Source organism: Lepidochelys kempii, chromosome 20 (genome assembly GCF_965140285.1).
Source record: "Lepidochelys kempii isolate rLepKem1 chromosome 20, rLepKem1.hap1, whole genome shotgun sequence".
Taxonomy (NCBI): Eukaryota; Metazoa; Chordata; order Testudines; family Cheloniidae; genus Lepidochelys; species Lepidochelys kempii.
In genome coordinates this window covers 21,248,502-21,269,141 of record NC_136399.1, presented here as the reverse complement: position 1 = coordinate 21,269,141, position 20,640 = coordinate 21,248,502, and the positions used below count along the sequence as shown (strand labels likewise).

General features: G+C 61.7%; 1 protein-coding gene across 1 annotated transcript in view; it reads left to right on the top strand.

The window, feature by feature from the left end:
- The window catches only part of ZNF385A (zinc finger protein 385A), a 70,733-nt gene that overhangs the window by 156 nt on the left and 49,937 nt on the right, over positions 1-20,640 (top strand). The gene's annotated exons all lie outside the window — the stretch shown is intronic.

Sequence of the window (20,640 nt, the reverse complement as noted above, 5' to 3'; positions counted from 1 at the left end):
TGGACCCGCGGCGCCTGTCGGACCGCTGTGCTGGGGGAGGGGGGCAGTATCGCCCCCGGGATGGTGCTGATCGGACGGGCCTGAAACTTCCCTGGGAGGGGGGCAGTTTACACAGAGCTGGGGGGCGTGGGGGGGGGACAGTTGTGCGGAATTCGCCCGGACGCTCACTCCTTCCCCTACCCCACTGCCTGCCCCCTCCTCTGCCCCCAGTCTAAACCCCGCCTCCCCCGGACTCCCACTCTACCACCTACCCCATCTCCCCTGCTCCATACCCCTCCCCTTGCTCCCTCCTTCCTACCCCCCCCCCCGGCCTCCTATCTCATCCCCCACCCCCGCCTTAGCCCTCCGGGGCACAATATGGAACTTTTTGTCATTTCAGATCAATTCTGCTTCCAGTGTGTGTCTGTGACCGGGGGGGGGGGGGGGGGGGCGGGATATCGGGGCTGGAGAGACGGCACTGGAGGAGTGGGGAGTGTGGGCGGGGCACAAGGGGATGGGGGCGGTCAGACCTATCTGATCTCCAAGGCTATTACTTAGCACGATCCTGCCTTTCCCCCTCGCCCCCCCGGGCCAGGCTCTGGCAGCTGTGCCGGGGGGGGGGTCCCTTGGCTGCCCTGACCCGCCGGGGGCTGCTGGTTCTGCGGGGGGGGGGGTGTGCTCGGCGGATTGTGCCCCTCATGGCTGAAGCTTGAAGCATCATCTCTGACCTAGATCCTGGCTCCATCCTCCCTGTCCCTGCACAGCCCCCCTCCCCCGTGACCTCAGGATCGGGGTCCCCAAAGCAGCCTCCACCCAGAGATGCTGTCACCTCTGGAGGGAGGCAGAAGTGAGGGAGGGGTGGAAGATGCTCTTCTCCAGCCTTGTGGGTGGCTGGGCTACAGGCTCCATCACTCCCTAGTCCTGGGAGCTGGGGGGGGGGGGCAGGCCTGGAGCTTGGCCTGCAGAAGCAGCGCCCCAGATGAAGTTCACAGCAGTCAGGAGTGAGAAGCAAAGGAGCCCCTGAAGTGTGGAGCCACTGACTCTGTCCCGTCCGCATGCTCCCCAGTACCCCCATCCCTCTGCCCCCCGGCACTCCCTGTCGCATTCCTCTGCACCCATCCCATCCCCCTACCCCAGTACCCCCATCCCATCCCCCGGTACCCCCATCCCTCTGCCCCCTGTCATGTCCCTCTGCCCCCCAGCATTTCCTGTTACATCCCTCTGCCCCTGTCCCATCTCTCTGCCCCCGTCCCATCCCTCTCCCCCCAGCACCTACCATCCCATCCCTCTGCCCTCCGGCACCCCATCACTCTGCCCCTGCTCTGTCCCTCTGTCCCCTGACACCCCTGTGCCATCCCCGTGCCCCATCCCGTCCCTCTCCCCCCGAAATGTCCCATCCCTCTGCCCCCATCCTGTCCCTCTGCCTCCCATCATCCCCCTCTCCCCATAAGCTCAGTCAGAACGAGGGACAGAGCAGGCAGGTGATAAACCAGCATCACCCACCCACCCAGCTCTGCTGGTGCCCCTCAGTCCCAACCCGCAGCCCCCTATTATCCCAGCCCTGGGTTCCCCCCATCTCCTGAGCTCAGACAGTGCCCCTCAGTCCCGCTGTATCTCACGTCAGTTGCAGGGAGGTTTGGGAGGGGGTGGAAGTGGCCCTTGCGGATGACAAAGCCCCCCCCCCGAGTCCTTTGCAGGGGTTGGCTTACTGATCTGTAGAGGTTATGGGGGCTGCTGGAAGGGGGCATTCAGGGAGTCTGTAACCTCCACCCCCGGAAGCCGGCGCTGCCCTCGCTGCTGAGTCTGTGTTCACCCCTGCCCTGGCTGTGTCAAAAGCTGTTATTTGTGAGGAGCCCGGGCGGGGGGATGGGCCCCCCCAGGCTCCCAAAGACTCTTAGGTCAGCTCCCCGACCCATGGCTCTATTGGGCCCCAACCTCCCCCATCTTCCCCTCTGCTCTAATGGTGTCAGTGGGGTCCCCTGCTCTGGATGGCTGGGGTGGCCATGCCGGGAGAAATGCCCTGTTGGCAGCTCTGGTCTTGGCTGGAACCAGCCCAGAAAGGCTGCGGTGGGGAGGGGACCAGGGCCCCCAACATGGAGGTGGGGGAGGGCCACAGCACCTGATTCAGCTGAGGTGGACCCCTGGGCCGAGACTTCTCTCAGCTCGCTCCGAGAGCCCTGCAGTAGGACTTGGGCTGGGACTGGGTATGCCCGGGGCTGTCCCTGTGCCTGGGGCTGTCTGTCTGGGCTCATCTCTTGCTTGCTCGTTCTCTCCCACCTCCTGTCACCCTCCCTCTCTTTTAGTGCTTGGTCTCATACCTCTGACTCCCTTGTGCGTGTGACATGGACTCAGGCAGAGCCCCAGATATTTCCCAGGTAGATGCCAGAGACACTCCCAGGATCCTGTTTGGTGGCAGCACCCGGGGGGGTCCCGTGGCGGGGCGGTGCTCGGGGATAGCGCCGGGGGGTCCCGTGGCGGGGCGGCGCTCGGCGACAGCGCCCGGGGGGTCCCGTGGCGGGATGGCGCTTGGTGATAGCGCTCGGGGGGTCCCGTGGCAGGGAGGTGCTCGGCGGCAGCGCCTGGGGAGTCCCGTGGCAGGGAGGAACTCAGCGGCAGCACCCGGGGGGTCCCGTGGCGGGGCGGCGCTTGGCGATAGCGCCCAGGGGGTCCCGTGTTGGGGCGGGGCTCGGCGATAGCACCCGGGGGGTCCTGTGGCGGGGTGGCTCTCAGCGATAACGCCGGGGGGTCCCATGGCGGGGCGGCGCTCAGCGATAGCGCCGGGGGGTCCCGTGGCAGGGAGGCATTCGGTGATAGCGCCCGGGGTGTCCCGTGGCGGGGCGGCGCTCGGCGATAGCGCCCGGGGGGTCCCGTGGCAGGGAGGCATTCGGCGATAGCGCCCGGGGGGTCCTGTGGCGGGGCGGCGCTCGGCGATAGCACCCGGGGGGGTCCCGTGGCAGGGACGCGCTCGGCAGCAGCACCCGGGGGGTCCCATGGCAGGGAGGCATTCGGCGATAGCGCCCGGGGGGTCCCGTGGCGGGGCGGTGCTCGGCGATAGTGCCCGGGGTGGTATGAGGAGCGTGTGTGTCTGGGGCGGCGCTTGGTGGCCGTGTGAGGGGTACTGTTGGGGGGTGGCGCTTGGTGGCTGTGTCGGTGGGTCTCGTTGCCGGGTGGTGTTCTGTGCCAGGGGGTCCCATTGCAGGGCAGTGCTCGGTGGCAGTGCAGGGAGTCCCACCACGGGGCGACTCTCGCTGGCGGTGCCCGGCAGGGTTTGGACTATGATCTTTCCCAGCCCTCTTCCCCATCAGTCTAGGCAGGTGCACAAAGCCCGAGGAGAAGGGCTCAGCTCTGGCATGGCTGTGGGGCTGCAGTGAGGGGATCCCCCCAGTCCCACCCCAATTCCTGCTCCTGCCTGTGACTCTGTTGCAGGCCTTGCTCCAGGGGCAGACCCAGGGAACCCCCAGGTCCTGCCCAGCTGACACCAAGGTTCCAGCATGGTGCCAGGGGGCATAATACTGCAGGGACCAGGGTGGGGGGGTTGCAGGGGCACCATGCTGTGGGGATGGGGACAGGGGCCTGGTGGGGGACTTGTGCTGCAGGGACCAGGGTGGGGGTGGCAGGGGCATCATGCTGTCAGGATAGGGTAGGGTGACCAGACAGCAAGTGTGAAAAATCAGGATGGGGGTAGGGGGTAATAGGCGGCTATATAAGACAAAGCCCCAAATATTGGGACTGTCCCTATAAAATCGGGACATCTGGTCACCCTAGGATAGGGGCATGGTGGGGGGCCTCATGCTGCAGGGATCAGGGCGGGGGCACAGCAGGGGGCCTGGTGAGAGAACCAGCTTTCTGATGAGATGTGAAACTTGGGCGTCCGTGGCCCGTGCTGCTCCCACAGCGCCTTGCCCAGAGCTGGCGTTCCTGGCGTGTCCTGGCCTGTCCCAGGAGCGTTCTGCCCCCTGCCATGCCAGCCTTTCTGCTGTTGGACATGGGACCATGCTAAACTGCTGCGTTGGGCTCACTGTACTGCTCCCCCCCTGGGGGGGCGTGTGTGACTGCAGGGGCCCAGCAGCGTCCCCCATGGTGGGTGCTGACCGTGGTGGGCAACCCGGTTTCAGCCCCAAGCGTACTCGCTAGGGAAGCCTAGAGAATCGCTCCTGTTGGCAGGCTTTGGGGAGGTGTCTCTGTTGGAGGCCGAGCGTGGTAACAGAACCAGGGCTGGCGCCTGCGGGAGCTGGAGGAAGGACCAGTGCCCCATCCTTCAGCTGCTCTGTGCCAGGGTGGGAGACCACCCCCCCCAGCACATGGCAGGGCCCCTCCCATAACCAGTGGGAGTGCTGGGCCCCGGACGAGGAGCTGGGCATGCAGCAAGTCATGGAGTGGCACCTCCTCCCCCCCCGTCTCCCTCTGCTGAGCAGGCTGAGGGGGGGGACTGCCCCTGCTAACCCTGAGACCCCGCCTGCCCCAGGGTCTGAGGGATCCCAGCCCAATTCCCCGGCCATGCTGCCCTGGCTGCACCATAACACCCTCCCCCAACTCTGCAGACCAGCACCCATCCCCAGGGCCCCATAATGGGGAGGGAGCCCAAGGCTCGCAGGGCCGTGTTCATCTCATCAGCATCTGGGATTGGTAGCATGGGGCAAGGGGAGCTACCCAAGGAATTACCTACATGCAGACACCCAGCTGGGCAGAGAACAGCGGCTGAGCCAGGCAGGAGGAGCTGGGCACGGCAGGGTCGGGATTGAGGGGCACTGGCAGACCTGGGGAGGGGATGGGGGAAGCCCAGGGCTGGGCAAGCAGGGGGCTGATGGTCAGGATTGAGGGGGTGAGGCCATATTAGATTGTCCAGCACAGGGTATCAAATATGTCCGTTGGTGTGGAAGAACTCGGTGTGAATAAGCAGAGTGTGTGTGCGTGTCAGCATGTGTTTGTGTCAGTGTATCAACATGTCTGTGTGTGTGATTGTCTGTCTATGTTCATGTGTATGAGCAGGGTCCCCCCCACGGCGGGGCCAGCTTGGCTAGCAGGAGGGAGAGGGGGGCAGAACTGGTACATTGTTGGCAGGGGGGTGCGCAGGAGGGGTGAATTTGGGGAGATGTAGCGTACTGGGGTGAGACCAAACAAAGCCATGGGGGGCAGCAGGCTGGGAACCCCAGCAGGTTAGAACAAGAACAAACAACCATGCTCTTTCCTGCCTGCCTGGTGCCTGGGGGCGTTGGCGGCAGGAGCAGGGTGCGGAGAGCTCCCTGTGGAGTGCCGGGGCTGGGACATGGTGGGGGAGGACACCCCTGGGGGAGGGTGGGGACCTGCACCGAACACTGCACCGCCCCACATGAGTGCCTCCCCTGGCTGCCAGCCATTGCCCATTGTGGTGTCAGCCGGGCAGGGACCACGGGACCCCTCGCTCAGCAGGTGTCATGGTCGCTTCAGTGCTGAGTGGGCAGAGCGGAAGCGGGGAGTACAGGGCACGTGGGCGGAGGGAGACGGGCCCTGGGCTGGTTTTGGGGACTAAAGGCCTTGGCTGTGTGCCCACCTCCAGTCACTGTAAACAGACCCAAGCCTATTGGGTTCAGCGTCCCGGGGGCACGTCTCTGCTCCAAGGGTCCCGCGGGGGGTGCTGCAGGGCAAGACGGGGGCACTTCCGTGGAACTATGTGGTGTGGGGGGACCATGAGTTAGTAAGTGGGTGGCCTTGGTAGAGCCACTTTGGGGAGGCCCAGAACTGGCACATTAGGGGGGCTGTGGGTCAGGACTGAGGGACACCGGCAGAGCTCTGTGCAGGAGCGGGAGGAAGCCCACAGCTGGGTTAGCAGGCGGCAGCAGGTGGGAACTGAGGGACATGGGCAGAGCTCTGTGATGGGGAAAGGGAGAGCCCTGGGCTGTGCTGGCAGGGGGCCGTGGATCGGAGAACTGGAGGGAGCTGTGCCTGGTTACTTTGACTCTGCCCATTTTCCCATCTCTGCGGTTCCACGGTTTCGTGACCCTGGGGCATTACAGGGGCACTTGGGGTTTGCAACCTCCCAAGAAACTCGTTTTGTTCCCTGCACAGTGAAATCTCCCTGCCGGGCTGCGCTGTACTCCGTGTATTTGGCCCGGCCCAGGGCTGCAGCCCCCTCTCCAGGCTCCGTGTGGCAGGCAAGCCTGATCTAGGCTATACTCACTGGGCACTTAAGTGGCTGTCACAACCTAGGTTTGTTTTGGTAGGGTGCTCAGTGGGTGTCACACACTGGATTGTGTTGGTAAGGTGCTCAGTGAGTGTCACACACTGGATTGTCTCCGCGAGGTGCTCAGTGGGTGTGTCATGGGGCGAGACTCACCCCTGTGGCGCCTCCTGCTGGTCTCTCAGGGAATTAGCTCCTCCAGCCTCCAGAGTACCTTCTGCAGGCTGGTGTCCCACTTGTCGCTGGCCCCCGTTTCCCTCCCAGACCCCAGTGCCCCTTTTTCCCAGGGTGCTGCCCCTTGGCAGTACCCCCACAGTCTCTGGGTCTCCCCTCCCCACAGAACCCCCACCCACTATCCCCACCTTGCTTCAGTCTTTGGCTACTGCCAGTCACCACTGAGCCCCCGCACATGGGGGTGGACTGCAGTGTGTAAGCCAGTCATCACAGGCAAGGGGGTTTGGACCTGCTGCCTCAGTCTACCCATGGGCTGCCCTGTTGCAACCCCGGTACCTATCTTAGGCCATCTGCCAGGCCTGCAGGTTTTCCAGTCTGGAGCCTCCCAGCTCCTCTGGCCTTCCCCAGCCCTGCTTCACCTCAGATACCCTGGTCCACTCCCCAGCAGCCAGGCCCATCTCACTCAACAGCTAGAGGAGACTCTCTGCTCCTGGCCCACGGCCCTCTTATAAGGGCCAGCTGAGCCCTGACTGGGATGTGGCCACAGCTGAGCCTGCTTCCCCCAGTCAGCCTGAGAACTGCTTGCTCCCAGCCATAGCCCTCTCCTGGGCTGTTTTAAGGCTGGAGCGGGTGACCACTCCGCTACAGGGTGTCACACCCTGGATTGTTTTGGTAGGGTGTTCTGTGGGTATCACACACTGGATTGTTACGATAGGGTTCTCAGTGGGTGTCTCACACTAGATTCTTATTGTAGGGTGCTGCGTTGGTGTCACTCACTGGATAGTTTTGGTAGGGTGCTCAGTGGGCTGTGTGCACTGCAATGTTATTGTAGGGTTGCTAGATATTTGATGTGGCATTGAAGTCGGTAAGCAGTGCTGTGGGGAGTGGGAACCGAGGGACCTTGGCTTGGTTGTTGAGTCTGTCCCCTCCCCCTTCTTCCCACCCCCGACTGGAGGCCGGTTGCTCTTGGCTGTACCGCGACACCCGCCGGCCTTTATATAAGCAGGTTGTTGTGGCTTAATGGGTTATTTTTATCTCTGAGCAGAGTCGTGCTGATGGGTTCCCTTTTCAGTTCCTTCCTCCACTGTCAGCAGCCAGAAGGCCAGCCTGGCTGGGCTGAGCTAGGCCCACCTGGGTACTTGGGGAGAGCTTGGTTCCCGGTGGCTGACTGTGGTGCCCTCCCATCGTCACTGGCACCAAATCATCCGTGCCGTGCCAGGGCTGCGACTTTGAGCCTGGCAGTTCGCCCTGCAGCATGGCTGCCCCTTTGCCACAATGCCTGCGGCTCTGGGGCCGGGCCAGTTCTGCCACTTCCAGAAGGGATGGCACTGAACCCCAGATCCCACCTCCCCGTGTGGCTGGGCCTGGGGAGCAGCCAGCATGGAGGCTCCCATCCCTGGGTGCCAGCCCCCCGCGCTCAGGACCCGCCCTGCACCACAGATTCCTAGCTGCTGTTAATGGCCTCAATGGCTCGCTGCCCCCAAGTCCCTCACCGCCAGGGTGACCCAGCTTGTCTCTTGGGGGTGCCCTGGCTCATCACAGACAATGCCAGAGAAAGCGCTGGCAGGGAGGAGCTGACGAAGGAGAAGGGAATGTCATTTCCCTGCAGGCAGCGGCTCAGGGCCTGAATCCGTGGGGCCATGCCCCAGGGTCCACGCTGGACTGAGCCATTCAGCCTCGCCTGCCCAAGTTGGGGCGTGAATCTGAATGAATGGCCCCTGCTGGTGTCTGCGGGGCCTGAAGCAGGAGGGCCAGGAGCCACCATCTGCCCCCGCACTGGAGCCGTTCACCAGAGGCCACCAGTGAGACACGGCCCGCAGCAAGGGGGCCCCTGGCTCAGTTTTGCCCCAGCTTTGTGGGCTGTAGCTCAGCCATGGCCCATCGGGGGGCACCATGCTCCTTAGTCAGGTCACACAGCACTGCCTGTCTGGAGCCGGAAGGGGCAGCCCCTCTCCCATGGGGAGAGCTGGGAGCTTGTCTCTCTGGTGCAGGGGCCATGGCATTGGGGCACAGGAGGGCTGGGGCCATGATGGGTCAGGGCACCAGGCCCCCCACAAGGTGGTTGGCACAGCTCCATGCAAGGCCACCTGGGAAGGCTGCTTGTGATCTGGGCAGGAGAGTGCCTCCTGCAGGGGATACATGGTGCTGCTTGTTACCCACCTGAGGTTCGCAAGTGTGTCAGCATCACTAACCCTTATGGCACAAAGGGAGAAACTGAGTCACACGGTGGCAGGAGTCTTCCCAGGGCACACAGTGAGCTGGGCTTGGGATAGAACCCAGGAGTCCTGGCTCCCAACCCCAGTTGCTGCTTCCTCTCACCCCACCCCTGCTCTTGCCCCCTCCGCCCCTGGGGCATGGTGCTGCCATCTGGTGGGTGCTGACTCCCCATCCCAGAGTGGGGCCTTTGTGGTGAGGGGCTGGTTTGGATGGCAGGCGAGGCAGGGCCTTCCCTGGGCCAGGTATGTGTGTTTGTGTGGGCGGGGGGGGGGGGGCTGATTTGGGGAGTGGAACTGCTGAGGGATTGTGTGCCTTGGGACCGCATGGCTGTGCAGTGATCCGGAGGGGGTGGGAGGGATGGGGATGTATAAGTAGGGGCATAGCGAGCGGATCGAGGGATGTGATCGTTCCCCTCTATTCGACATTGGTGAGGCCTCATCTGGAGTGTCCAGTTTTGGGCCCCACACTACAAGAAGGATGTGGATAAATTGGAGAGAGTCCAGCGAAGGGCAACAAAAATGATTAGGGGTCTGGAACACATGACTTATGAGGAGAGGCTGAGGGAGCTGGGATTGTTTAGCCTGCAGAAGAGAAGAATGAGGGGGGATTTGATAGCTGCTTTCAACTACCTGAAAGGGGGTTCCAAAGAGGATGGCTCTAGACTGTTCTCAATGGTAGCAGATGACAGAACGAGGAGTAATGGTCTCAAGTTGCAGTGGGGGAGGTTTAGATTGGATATTAGGAAAAACTTTTTCACTAAGAGGGTGGTGAAACACTGGAATGCGTTACCTAGGGAGGTGGTAGAATCTCCTTCCTTAGAGGTTTTTAAGGTCAGGCTTGACAAAGCCCTGGCTGGGATGATTTAACTGGGAATTGGTCCTGCTTTGAGCAGGGGGTTGGACTAGATGACCTTCAGGGGTCCCTTCCAACCCTGATATTCTATGATGGGGGTTGTGCGGGCAGTGGGGGAATGGCTGGGGAAGGGAGGTGCTGAGATCTGCAGAGGGTTGGGGGGTCTCTGGGAGTGGCTGGGGGAGGGTGGGAGTGGGAATCTGTCACGGAGTCCCCAGGTGATGCTCTGGAACTGCTCCCTACATAGCCAGGCAGGACTCTGGAGAAGTCTCCTTTCTGTGAGCAGACTGTCTTCAGGACACACAGCTCACACAGCTTCCACCTTCCTGGGTCTGACCTCGGAGCATTCAGCATCCTCTCTCCCCTCCGTGCGCTTCCCACAGCGAGTCCACCCAGGCGGGGTCCTGGGAAGCCAGAGGGTCCTGCCCCCCAACTCCGCAGTCAGACGTGACTCTCAGCCAGCCAGTAAAAGAGAAAGTTTATTAGACGACAGGAACATTGTCTAAAACAGAGCTTGTAGGTGCAGAGAACAGGACCCCTCAGCTGGGTCCATTTTGGGGGGCAGTGAGCCAGACAACCCCATCTGCACTTCACTCCTTGTCACCAGCCAGCCCCAAACTGAAAACTCTCTCCAGCCCCTCCTCCTCTGGGCTTTGTCCCTTTCCAGGCCAGGATGTCACCTGATTCCTTTGTTCTCCAACCCTTTAGCTCTCACCTTGCAGGGGGGAAGGGCCAGGCCATCAGCTGCCAGGAAACAGGGTGTTGGCCGTTCTCTGTGTCCAGACCCCTGCACACACCTGCCCTCTAGGGCTCATACACCCTTATCCCACCACCTAGATACTTAAGAACTGCATAGGGGAAACTGAGGCATCCCCACAATATTCAGAGGCAACATTAAGAACAGTCCCGCTTCGTCACATCTCTCCCCCCTTCAAGACTAAACTGAGCAGGGTCACTTTAGCCGGTGACCTGGGGAAGTTCGAAGCCACCAACGTTCCCATGGATGCCCCAGCATCTCTCCTGTTCCTTGGTGAGAGTTACACCAGGCCCTTCCAGTTTCACGCCCTCCCTTAGGTTGGGGGTGGTCGATAGCACTTGCATGCTGTATGTGGGAAGGTTTATGCGGCCTGTGCCCTTTTGCCACCCCAAAACCTCCGGGGGTCAAACTGGGATCGGGTCTTCTCCCAGCGCTCCTGTCTGGAGGCCTGCAATTCGGGCTCTCTTGCTTAAGAGCCCCCATCTTGACCTGGGCCACATACTGTTCACTTACAGAACTAGCATGGAGACATCCCTTTCTCAACAACCTTGTCTCCCCAACGAGCTGGCCAAACACAGCCACTTGGTTATAGGACTGTTTAACTTTCTTAACAGCTTTCACTCCATCTGAGACCTTCTCAAAGCTATCCACACTGGATCTTTCAACAGGGAAGTCAGTGGCTTCAGTCACAACAGAAAATTTCTGGCTGTTAGGAACTGAAACTTTCTTGATTAAATCCCTTTCACACCCTTCAGTTGCAGTAAACTGCTTGCAAAGACTACCATGAGGATTCCTTTCCCTAGGGGCTTTTCTATGCAACAATTCACTCTTCACAGAAATTCTGCCCTTACCCTCTTCACCTAGGGCTTGCTCTAGAGGAACACTTTCCTGAGCAACAACAGACTCTTTCTGGGTCTCCCTTACATCCAGAATTACCTCTGGCCCATCCGGCAGATTCCTACACAATCCCCTTTCAGGCAAACTGACAGACTCCCTAGATAAAAGGTTAGAAGCATTCTCCTTCCCTTTGCTACACACAAGTTCAGGAATCTTTTCCTTCTTGTCAAAGGTTTCCACACCCTCAGTAGGTAACACAATCACATCACCTTTATGCTCTCCTTGTGCCCTGGCTAGGATCTCACCCTGATTAGACAGGGTTGCTACACCCTTTCCCAACAACACACTAGCAAGAGGCAAAATACAAGCACCAGAATTGTCTGGTCTCTGGGAGTTTACGTAGACACTAATTGGATGCGACCTAGTTGCAGGGCCATTCTCCCGAGCAGACACAAACTTAAGACCATTCCCTTCCTGGGCTTTAGCTGAATCCAGAACCAACTCTGAGACAACTGTACTATCCTCAACCATCACAGGCTGAAAGGCTCCTTCTGTCTGCTCCACAGACAAAGAGCCAGAGACACATTCTCCTTTCCCAGACACACAGCTTGGGATCTCATTCCCCTGGTCCCAGCACACAAGGCTGTTCACAGACAACTGCTTGGAGACCGGGGTAGCTCCCTCCATAGGCAAGTCAATACCCCTGACAGACACAGGCACATTTCTTTCACTGTCACAATTCTCCACCCAGCTAACAGGTAAGATACAGGTTTCAGAGTAACAGCCGTGTTAGTCTGTATTCGCAAAAAGAAAAGGAGTACTTGCGGCACCTTAGAGACTAACCAATTTATTTGAGCATGAGCTTTCGTGAGCTACAGCTCACTTCATCGGATGATAATCAAGGTGGGCCATTTCCAGCACAAATCCAGGGTTTAACAAGAACCTTAACAAGGTAAGGTACAGGGACACTCATCTTCCACTCTCCTCGCCTTCCCACACTGCTGACTAGACAAAGCCATCAGCTCACAAGGCTGCCTAGACTCATCCAGACTTTCCTTAGCAAGCACCTTGCCACTCCCAACAGATACCCTGCCCTGCCTGTGTCTCCCCTCCCTCAGCTGGGGTCTCGGCTCCCACTGTGCTCAGCACTGCCCTTGCTGTCCCAGTGGGGGTAGGCAGTGATCTCGCTGCTTTCCTCACTGCATCAGAGCCAGCATAAGCCCCCTCTCCGGTGTGCAAGGGGGCGGGGAGCATCTCTCTGTCCCACCCAGCCCCAGGGGCCTGGTCACAGGCAGGCAGGTACCCTGAGCCTAGCGGCTCCTCCCCCCTGCCAGCCAGGTCATCTGCATTTTCACTGACCATTTCCCTCTCCACCGTTTGGTTCCCTGGATACAAATTCAAACCCTCCGCAGTTACAGGAGCAGGGTCTGGATCCTGTCCCAAAGAGAGACAGTCACCCCACAACAGCTGGTCTCCTGGAGAACCCCAACGACCAGCCAGCCCCACCCCTCCTGGGTCTGCACAGGGATCTGGACCATAGGGAGGACGAGGGGCTTCATCCCTGGGATACTCACACAGCCCCTCAGCATCTGAGGCTGCACCACCCAGGGCCTGACAACAGTTCTCTCTGTCCCAGGATCTCGCCACCCCAGGAATGTCTCCCCATTGACCATCACCTTCTGCTCCCACTGGGAGTCTCAGGGGCCTGGCCCCAGGAAACTCCACACAGACATATAGGTTGGGACCAGGAGTGGGAGCCTGTCCACCTCCCCACCCATCTGGCTGACAGAGTCTATGGCCTTGGGACACAGCAAGGGAGCTAGACACCGGGGCTTTTCCACAGGGTCCCCCTGGTTCAAATCTCCAGCCTGCTCAAAGGCAGTGAGGTGGGCATCCACATCCCGCCCCCCTTAACCAGGGGCAGCAATTTAGTCTCGAGGTTCCCTGCGGAACTGGCACCCCGGGGTCTCTTCCCACTCACCCCTGGGAGGTCCCCTAGGCCTCTCCGCTCCCCCACCGCCAGTTCATGCTGCTGCTGCTTCTGCAGCTCTTTCTTGGACTCTCGCTGACTCTCACAGTCCTCTTGCTCTCTCAGACTCAGCTCCAATCCTGTCTGTCTCCAATGCCCCGATGGGGAACCCGATCGTGAAGACCCTTGTCTGGTCAGGGACAGGAGTCTTGGGGATGCCTGGCTACTACTCCAGCTGCTCCCAGATCCTGCTATAGCCCCATGTGGGTCAGGAATCTGTTCCTTAGAGCGGTCATCCTCCTCCAGCTGCACAATTAACTGTGCTTTGGTGAACTTTCCAATGTGCAACCCTCTCTTTTTGCACAGGGTTGCAATCCTTCTTAAGGAGATGGTGATAGGCCATCACTCTGCTCTTCCCAAGTTGTTGTGGACTCACAGGTCTGTGTGCTCTCAGCTCCCCATGGTTTCCAGGGAGAACCTCTAGTGTGCCAGCCCTTCTCGAGGTCACCACCTCTTTGCCAGGGTCGAGCTGCAGACTCCACCCCTGGGACCGCTCACTGCAATCCCCAGGGGAACCCTATTACTACTAAAGTCCTTCTCTCTCCCAGGGCCAAGTCGCAGGCTCCTCCACCCCTGAGACTGCTCACCGCAGTCCCCAGGGGGACCCCATTACTGCACAGTCCTTCTCGCTGGTCACACACTCCCAGGGGTTAACCGCCCCCTGAAACCGCTCCTCTCTGAGCCTTCAGCAGGCCTGGTCCTCGTCATTCCCCCTTCGTTTTACTGCTCCCCAGTCACTTACTGCAGGAAGCGCCATCCGCAGTGTGCAGTAGATCCCACCTCTGCCACCGTTGTCACAGAGTCCCCGGGCGATGCTCTGGAACTGCTCCCTACGAAGCCAGTCAGGACTCTGGGGAAGTCTCCTTTCTGTGAGCTGATTATCTGCAGGACACTCAGCTCACACAACTTCCACCTTCCTGGGTCTGACCTCAGAGCATTCAGCATCCTCTCTGCCCCTCCGTGCACTTCCCACAGCGAGTCCGCCCAGGCGGGGTCCTGGGGAAGCCAGAGGGCCCTGCACCCCAACTCCGCAGTCAGACATGACTCTCAGCCAGCCAGTAAAACAGAGGTTTATTAGATGACAGGAACGTGGTCTAAAACAGAGCTTGTAGGTGCAGAGAACAGGACCCCTCAGCTGGGTCCATTTTGGGGGGCAGTGAGCCAGACAACCACGTCTGCACTTCACTCCTTGTCACCAGCCAGCCCCAAACTGAAACTCCCTACAGCCCCTCCTCCTCTGGGCTTTGTCCCTTTCCAGGCCAGGATGTCACCTGATTCCTTTGTTCTCCAACCCTTTAGCTCTCACCTTGCAGGGGGGAAGGGCCCAGGCCATCAGTTGCCAGGAAACAGGATGTCGGCCATTCTCTGTGTCCAGACCCCTGCACACACCTGCCCTCTAGGGCTCTGCAAGGATCATACACCCTTATCCCACCATCTAGATATTTAAGAACTGCATGGGGGAAACTGAGGCACCCCCACAATATTCAGATGAAACATTAAGAACAGTCCCGCTTCGTCACAGAGTCATTGGGGGTCTTCTAGGCAGGGGGGAGGGGAACTGGTTAATCCTGCTTCTTCTGGTGGGGGCCTGGCCGTGGGGCAGGGAAGCGGCTCTGCCTCCAGCAACACCAGGGCAGTAGTGGGCACTAGGCCCGGCCCCGGGGCAGCTCTGCCGGATGGGTCCTGCTGACTCCTCTTGGTGCCTCTGCCTGGGCCATTGGCACCATTCCGGGGATCCTGGCTGGACAGAGGCCAAGCTCTGGTGCATCCCCAAGCCACTGCCTGGCACCTGCACCACGGGGGAAATGAACCTGCTGCCCCCCAGCCTCCTGCGCCGCCCCTCAGGCTACAGGAGCAACTCCATTGGCTGGCAGAAGCAGCGGACAGTTATCGTCTAGTGGGTCAGAAGAGAGGTGGCACATGGTTTGCTAGAGAGTTATGCTGGCATCTGTAGGGGTGCCAGAGGGCACTGGAGATGTTGGGGCATTGGCAGGGGTGCTGGGAACCTGGGGGGCACAGGGATTGGAGGGGACATGGCTGTACTGGAGCTGGTGGGGAAGGTGGGGTGTTGGAGGAGGCTGAGTTCTGGAGTGGGGGGATGTGCATTGTCCTAGGGCAGGATCCCCATTCCAGCCCCACAGGATGGGGTGCCCAGCGCTCACCCCACACTGGCGCTGCAGGACACAGTTCCAGGCAGGCTGATGGCACAGCCAGTAGCGGTGCCAGCCTGGGGGTACTGAGCAGGCCCAGCTGGGTGAGGGTCACCTTCCTCCAGGCACTTGGCATCATCTGCTGCCTTGGCAACCCTTCTGAGACCTTCCCAATTAGCACCTGGCTCAGCAGGATTTTCCCTCTGGGCCTCGCTGTGTGGAGGGTCCAAGAGGGGATTAGGGCTCAAGCACTGGCCAAACACCTGCCCTGGAATTGTGGCCCTGCTGGGATCCTGAGGAAATCAGAACAGACCCCTTATCCTACACACACAGCCCTCAAGAGCCCCAGCCCCCCAAGGACTCCATCCCCCCAATGGCTCCCACACCAGGCCCCCAAGAGCCCCATCCCCTGCCCTCCACCCCCAGCCTGGCTCAGGGCCTGAGGAAGTTGCGGGAACTTAGCTGGGAACTTTCTCTTTTGCAGGATCTCCTGCACCACGTTGCTCTCCCCCTCCCCCCAGCGGGCAGTGCCAGATGCCCCAGCGAGTGAGTCTCTCATCGGGCCCTGGGGGCTCCAGCCCTGGCTGGGCAGGCATCAGATCTGGGAAGTTGTCCAGCTGCCGGTGGCTGTGCCTGACTGTGGGCGGGGGAGACCCGTGGCCCTGTGGCAGAGACGCAGGCTCAGGGCTTGCTGGGGCAGGGCAGTCGGCTTCCAGGGCTCCGGTATCACACCAGGGCATTAGGGACAGGGAGACCCCGCCCTGTCATGGCTCTGCTGCCCTCAGCCCCCACAGCAGCAACTGCTCCCAGCTGCATTGCTGCAGGGTCGGACACGCATCTGCCAGGGCCACATTGTCCTGGACACTGGCCGGGGGCAATTCAAAACTTGGGGGTCCCCTGGCACCTTCCCCTGAGGAACACCCAGCCGTTCACAGGCAGGGATATCAACAGCCCCCAAGGGGCAGCTGGATATCACCCCACAGACGAGAGGAGAAACTGAGGCACAGAGAGGGGAAGAATGCACCCAAGTTCACAGAGCCATAAATAGAACCCAGGAGTCCTGACACCCAGCCCCCCTGCTCTGACCACTAAACCCCACTCCCCTTGCAGAGCTGGGGATAGAACCTAGGGCTGATCCCTGGGATAGCCCCGCAGCTCCCTGGGGCACAAGGGTGCTCAGATTCCAGCAGGTGACTGTGAAATGAGTTTGCCAGGCCTCAGGCCTGTCTGTCGTGTGAGAGAAGGGATGAGACAGAGCCCCCCAGGATAGATAGCCAGGGGCCTGCTCTCCCAGTTCCCCCTCCCCGGGGTCTGGACAGCAAGCAGAGCCCTGGTTGGGCTTGGGGGGGATTCTGCCTCCTGCCCCAAGGGGGGACAGAGCTGGGGTTGCCACTCCTGGGACTGGCCCTGATGGGGATTTGTGCTGGGAGCAGGATTCCGGTGTCCCCTTGCTGGCTTGGGGAGAGGAGCAGTAGTCAGGACTCCTGGGTTCAGTATCCCCTGGGTGTTGCCTGGGGTCCAAGTCTCCTGGCAGATCGCAGGTCTCTCTGGTTGTGTGGGCCTGAGGGGGCAATGGCACCCGAGTGGTGGGGTGGGCGGGTAATGAGGCCTTGCAGTGCCAGCGAGCCATGCCCTGGGCGGAGCAGGCCAGGGAGGGGGCAGCATTACGGACTTCAGGGCCAGCCTTGTGTCCCCAGGGTATAACCGGGGCTCGGTCTGGGTGTGGGGAGCCGTCATTGCTGACCTGGGGAGGCATTTGCTCTGGGCCCAGTGCCGGAACCAGGCTGATGCCTGCTAACCCCCGCAGCCTTCAGCCCCACCATGGCACACGCCCCCTCACTCAGGGCCTACGAGACCCCATGGAAGAGCCTGGCTGAGGGGGTTGCCCCAGTGCTGACGTTCAGACGGGGCGGGGGGACTGATGCCAAGGAGCGGGCTCCTCCGGGAGAAGTTGGGGGGCTCACATGGGGGGCTGGGCAACAGGCTTATCTGGGGGAGTCTCCGATTCGAGCGGCTCCCCCACCCCATCCCGCTGCCTGCTGGGTGCCCACTCAGCCCCCCATGGTGACGGAGCCGCTCCTGCTCCTCTCAGCCACGCTCCCAGCCCTTGCCAGCTGCCGTGCTGGCAGCGGAGAAATGGGGCCAGTTTGTCAGGAACAATCAGGGTCTTTTCCGCCCGGCTGCTCCCAGGCTGCGCAGAGACGGGCCTAGCCGGATGGGCAAGGGGGGCCAGCAGGCTCTCGGCGGCCAGCGCATCAGGGTGGGGGGGTGGGGAGGGCATGCACCAGAGCTCGCACCAGAGCCCACCCTGCTATGTGGAAGGGCCAGGGGTTCACTGAGCCAGGGCCAAATCTGCTGGCATGCTGGGGAGGAAGGGGGCATGAGTGAGCTGGGGCTGGCTGCTGCACAGCATCCCCCAAAGTGCTATGTACCCCACACCCTGTGGACATCATGCCCAGCCAGGCAGCCCTGGGGCCTGGGCCCTGCCGCACATCACTCAATCCAGACTGGGCATCCCCAGACCGCAGTGGTAGGAGTCCCACTCCCAGCCCCCCATCCCAGCCTCGTGCATGCCCAGAGGCTGCGGTTTAGGGGAGGGGGCATCGCGGGTGGGCAGCAGGGCTGGCCTTGGGCTCGCACATAAGGGGCGGCAGGGCCAGGACGGTCCTCACTCCACCCCACCACACTGGGCACCAGTTCCCATCCTCCACTGTGCACCACCAAGTGCCTGGGCTGGCTCCGGGGGGACGGTTCCTGGTCCTCCCCCCACGCCTCCTGTGCCCATCGGCCAGCCACAGGGTTCCAGCCCTAAATGCAGTGATGCGCCCAAGGTCGGGGCATGTGCTGGGGGGGTGCTGTGACCCCTCCTCCCCACCTGCCTGGCTCATAGGGGTGCAGTGGGTCAGGCCCAGAGATCCGATCGGAACTAATGGGGGAGGGGGGCTGGACCCAGGGATTTCTTCTGGGCCTCTCGGGTGACTCCACAGCCCTCCGGCTTCTCCCCTCGCTCTTAATATGCATGGTGCCCCATTGCATCCTGGGACTTCTGTTTCTGACTGGCAGTGGGGCCCTGACAGCCCCTCCCCCCATCATGGGGGTTGTGGTTGGGGAGCGGGGGAGAACCACAGGCACTGGCCCTTCACTCAGCACCTTTTGCCAGCCAGGGAGAGACCGGGTGGTAGGGGAGCGAAGTGGCACTGCCAGCCTTAGCGTGTGACTGGTGCACATGGCTGCACTGCCATGGGGAGGGTCTTGGGGGAGAGCAGCAAAAAGGGGAATGTGATAGTCTGGGGTTAGAGCAGGGGGCTGGGAGCCAGGACACCTGGGTTCTGACCCTGGGAGGGGAGCAGAGTCTAGTGGTTAGAGCAGGGGGCTGGGAGCCAGGACGCCTGGGTTCTTCCTAAGCTCCAGTGGCTGAAAGTTGATCAGACAGGAACTGACGTGTGAGTTTCCTCCAGGGAGGGGAATTTCCCCTGGGCTGTGAAGGAGTCGCTGGTGCTGGCCATACTCCTGTGTAGCCGGGATGTTTTTTTTCTAAGATCTGCTGTGGGTGCAGCAGGAATCCCCTGGGGGCAGCCCTGGGGCCTCTGCCAGCAGGACCCTTGGGCTAGGAGCCTCTGGTCCCAGCTGAGGGGGGCTCCAGCTGTTGCCCCGGTCTGGCGGGCTCTGCCCCTGGGAGTCAGGTCCCACGCCCTATGTCCGGGCTGGCACCTCTCCGACCAGAGCTGTTTCAGGCGCAGACAGGGCTGTGCGCACCCCAGGCTGGGCCCTGTGGTGGGTCGCGGCACCACAGGGAGGCGAGAGGGCACTGGGCCCAGACTGCGCTGGCCTGGTTGGTGAGCGGGGGCCTGGCACAGGCAGGGTCGGGGGTTCTCCCATAGTCAGGGCAGCACCACACAGGCTGGGGAGTCCTGCCAGCTCTGGAGCGGGGCCAGGGGAAGCTGGGGACTCAGGAGGGGTGCCTCCCAGGGAGGGGTGGTGGGGGGAGCCCATGGGCCTGTGAGTCGGGATTGAGGGGCATTGGGAGCTGGGGGGAGCCCTGGGGGCTGCGGGTCTGGATTGAGGGGCATTGGCAGAGGAGTAGAACCTGCTTTCAGGGGGGAACCTGTGGCCTTCTCCCCAATGATCCCCCCACAGTCCCTCTGAGCAGTTGCGACGTCAGGTCTCCTGTGTTTGCCCCCCATGCTTCATGCGCCCTGGAGTGGGTGGAGGGGGACGGCGCAGACCCTGCTATGGGGGCAGTGAGGCGGAGATGAAAGGCAGGGGGGCTCCACAGCAGGGAAAAAGGCCCATTCACCCCCCACCCAGAGCCAGGGTCCTGCGCTCAGCGTGTCCTTGTGTCGTGGGGGGCATTGGCAGAGGAGTGGTGGGGGTGCCCTGGGGCCTGTGGGTCAGGATTGAGGGCATTCGCAGAGCTGGGGGGAGCCCTGGGGGCTGTGAGTCGGGATTGAGGGGCATTGGCAGAGCTGGGGGGAGCCCATGGGGCTGTGGGTCGGGATTGAGGGGCATTGGAAGAGCTGGGGGAGCTCTGGGGGCTGTGAGTTGGGATTGAGGGGCATTGGCAGAGCTGGGGGAGCTCTGGGGGCTGTGAGTTGGGATTGAGGGGCATTGGCAGAGCTGGGGCGAGCCCTGGGGGCTGTGAGTCGGGATTGAGGGGCATTGGCAGAGCTGGGGGGAGCCCTGGGGGCTGTGGGTCGGGATTGAGGGGCATTGGCAGAGCTGGGGGAGCTCTGGGGGCTGTGAGTTGGGATTGAGGGGCATTGGCAGAGCTGGGGGGACCCCATGGGGCTGTGAGTCGGGATTGAGGGGCATTGGCAGAGCTGGGGGGAGCCCATGGGGCTGTGGGTCGGGATTGAGGGGCATTGGCAGAGCTGGGGGAGCTCTGGGGGCTGTGAGTTGGGATTGAGGGGCATTGGCAGAGCTGGGGGGACCCCATGGGGCTGTGGGTCAGGATTGAGGGGCATTGGCAGAGCTGGGGGAGCTCTGGGGGCTGTGAGTTGGGATTGAGGGGCATTGGCAGAGCTGGGGGGACCCCATGGGGCTGTGGGTCAGGATTGAGGGGCATTGGCAGAGCTGGGGGAGCTCTGGGGGCTGTGAGTTGGGATTGAGGGGCATTGGCAGAGCTGGGGGGAGCCCATGGGGCTGTGGGTCAGCATTGAGGGGCATTGGCAGAGCTGGGGGGAGCCCTGGAGGCTGTGGGTTGTGATTGAGGGCAAAGCTGAGCAGTGCAGGAGCCATTCGCCACCCCAGCTCCTCGTCCATCCTCACCCCCAGGCCCTGCGTTCCAGCAGGCGTCATACCCGGCAGCCTGGCCTGGTGCCTGCGTCCTCCTCAACCCACCCTGGGCGCACCCTGCATCCCCACCAGCTGCCCCACCCAGAGACATGCAGATCATGGGTGAGCTGGGGGGCAGGGCTTGGGGGGCAGAACTGGGGTGAGCTGGGGGAGTTGGCTGCGGGGGTAGGGCTGTAGGTCAGCTGGGGGGCAC